Genomic DNA, 3,418 nt, shown 5'->3' with positions numbered 1-3,418 from the left:
CAAGAAGCTGTAGCTTTCCGTAGTTGTCTTAAGGAATCAACAAGCAGTCTTAAGATAGCTTAAGCAGACCTAATAACTGTATTCGATTCAATCGAGCTAGAAGCCCTCTGGTGCATCCTTGAAGAGGATGGAATCCTCAAGCTTTGGAAGCTTTTAAAAGCATTTTATGAGTTTACGCAAATGAGGGTACGGGCTTCTTCCTGAAAACTTCACTGTGGAGTTGGGGTGCCAAGCAAGACACCATCCTTTTCCCTATCCTTTTCAGTTGCGTAATTGATTGAATAGTGGAGAAAGTAGCTAACAGCCTTGAAGGAGTTACAACTGGGAAATATCTGGTGATTACCGACTATGCTGATAATATAGCCCTTACAGAGGCTGATTTGGATGTAGCTCAAAAGATAATGGACAAAGTTGCGGGCATACTATGTCGTCCTGGTTGGCTAAAATATTAGTCCGATAAGGACTAATAAGACCTTTTCGAAATTCCTTAGTATTTCTTCCATCGTTCTGGTTGGCTAAAATATTAATCCGTTAAGGACCAATGTGATCCAACTTCCTCAGTATTTCTTCGATCGTCCTGGCTGGCTAAAATATTGATCCGATAAGGACCAGTGTGATCTTGTACAACTTCCTCAGTATTTCTTCGATACCCCTTAAGGGCTGCAGTATCGAACATATCGTAGAGTCTGTGCACCTCAGATAACTTGTGGATTTAGACGGAGGGTCTGATCAAGAAACCGAATTATTGATTCATCTTTCGCTAGATCTAGGTTTTTCAGTTCAGGAAGTTATTATGGAAGCGTCGATGCGTAAGTCCATCGACTAAAATCTGAATATATGAGGTGATTCAGAGTATAAAATCCGAGTATATGAGGTGATTCAGAGTATACATTCTGACCATATGAGGCGATTCAGAGTATAAAATCCGAGTAGGCTATATGAAGTGATTCAGAGTATAAAATATCTCCTGTAGTCTGTAAAACATGGGTAGTCAAAGCTCAATAAGCAACAAATCGGATATCTTTGACCAAGACTGCCTACACCAAATTCTACATATCCAATGTCATGAACGTGAATCAAATTATAAGATTTGAGAGTGCTGTAAGCAGCACCCAGCCTCAAAAATGGGAAGAGGTAATGGCCCACATATCTCGGTCGCGATTTACGCCGTGTTGACATCTCTATTTTTTTATTTATTTTTTTTTTACCAAAGAATTACCGCTTGACAACAGGAAGCGCCTTTCTAGAGGCTGGAAAAATTGGAGATTGACGTTAAAGAATGGCTCAGGGTACCTGAAGGGTTTCTCTTCTTTGATTGGGTTTGGGACAGTGACTGGCTCTACCATCTCGAAGCTGCTGCTCAGGATCTTGCCCCAAGGAAAGGTTCTGATGGTGCAATTGTTGATAGTGGGTGAGGTGGAGAAACGTCTAGTTCTTGTCAAAAGTAAAATCAAGTAAGATGGTTACGATTAAAAGAGGTAAAGTTCGCGTCACTGCTCATGGTCATCATCGGTCATGAGGGGTTCAATCGATGCCTCAGTCGATTAATGATGCAATCTAGTTTCGTACTCTTAGTGTCTCGTACTACCAACTGTTAGCGTCAGTTGCATAATCATGATGATTGATAAATAGCTTTATAGTGTTCAATCAGATATATTTTTTTTACTCAAAAATTTTCAGGTTGCTTTTTTTTCTGATTGAGCTGGAGGTTTAGTACAATACAGAGTGTGTCCGAAAGGTGCTGTTGGCAAAGATCCTACACAAAATTCGGTGAAATATTCTATGTTCTCGTCCGAAAGCTAATACACTCCTTCTTCTGCAAACAGCTACACGTATAAGATATCTACCCCGATCGACCGCAGATCTAACCATCGTAACCATCTTAATTTATTTTTGCCTAAAGAAATTAAGTCTTGTTAGACGTTATAAAGCCAAGTCATTAATTAACATAAACTAAACAGCACAAAATATGAAATCTAATACTCAATGTATTTCTCTTGTGAGTCCCAGTGGACAAAGGTTGTCCAATAGAGCTCACTATCGGACACTTTGAATTGCAATCAAGTTGGTGGACTATGATGAAAGAGTTAAGAGCCAATAGTAATTGGAGAAAAAGCCAAGATAGATAGTCTAAGTGCTCTGTACACTGAAATGGTAATATATATATATATATATATATGTATATATATATATATATATACAGTATTTAAGACGGAAAAAAGGGTATGACTTAAATAAAACAGTGGAACAAAAAAAGAACAAACAAAAAAAAACAACTCTTAAATTATCTTTAAAAATTCTCTCTTAAAAACATATAAATGGAAAAGCAGTTATTAAAACTGTTAAATAAAAATAAAATTTTAAATAAAAATTGAAGATTAAAATAAAGTTTAAAACTAGTACAAACCAACAAGTTTTTCGATATCTTTTATATTGTCTAGGGCAGGCCTTCTTAAAATATGGTTCACGACCCCAAATGGGATTGCCTAGCAAATCATGGGGTCCCAAGAGATTTTAAAGTCAAATATTTATAACACACTTCAGGAAAAGCCATATATTGTAAAGTTAATTTAAAGATTGAAGGTCTAGAATGGAAAATGCTGTGGAATATGCATAGATGGCGCAAAGAGCAATGACGGAAAAAACCCTGGTTTTAAATTATTTTTTTCAAGCTACTCATTATGACCATATAACTTTATTCACTGCCGTATTCACCGAGAGGCCCTTGCAGCAAAAAAATTAGCACCTTAATTGAACGATGTGCTTCAGAATGCTGTTAAAATTAAAAATTTTATTAGGAGCCATCCTTTTAACAGTCACTTATTTTCAAATCTTTGTAAGGCTCTAGATTCCGTCTACACAACTTTATTATTACAGATATTATTGCAGAAATGAGATGGTTATCAAGAGGTCAAAGTTTAAGAAGGTTGTTATTATTAAAAGACGGAATTGAAATATTCTTAACCTAACGAAAATTTGAAGTTGCCGCTTTTCTTCAAACGACTTATAGCTATCCAAGCTGTGTTATTTGTCGGATATCTTTGCGAAATTAAACGATCTCAACTCAAAAATTGCGATATATTTAATTCTAATGATAAAATTGAAAATTTTATTAAAAAGATTGAAATTTGGAAAGAAAGGATAGAAAAAAATAGTTCGAAATATTTTCCAGTGTCGACAATTTTATAATCGAGAGAAATCATTGTAAAAAATTTATCGCAAAAATTATTATAGATCACTTAAAATCGCTAAAAACCTAGTTTCGTACATATTTTATATTAAATATTTATTTTAAAAAGGTAGCTGGGATTCAAAATCCAATTTGTATTCATTTAACTGAGGTTGATCACATGCCACTTAAAGCTCAAGAGGAATTTGCTGAGCTTTCGAGTGATTCAAGCTTAAAACTACAATTTCA

This window comes from Artemia sp. Qi Xiang Cuo, chromosome 18 (assembly GCF_049724085.1).
Source record: "Artemia sp. Qi Xiang Cuo chromosome 18, ASM4972408v1, whole genome shotgun sequence".
Taxonomy (NCBI): Eukaryota; Metazoa; Arthropoda; class Branchiopoda; order Anostraca; family Artemiidae; genus Artemia; species Artemia sp. Qi Xiang Cuo.
Note: the sequence above shows the minus strand (reverse complement) of the source record.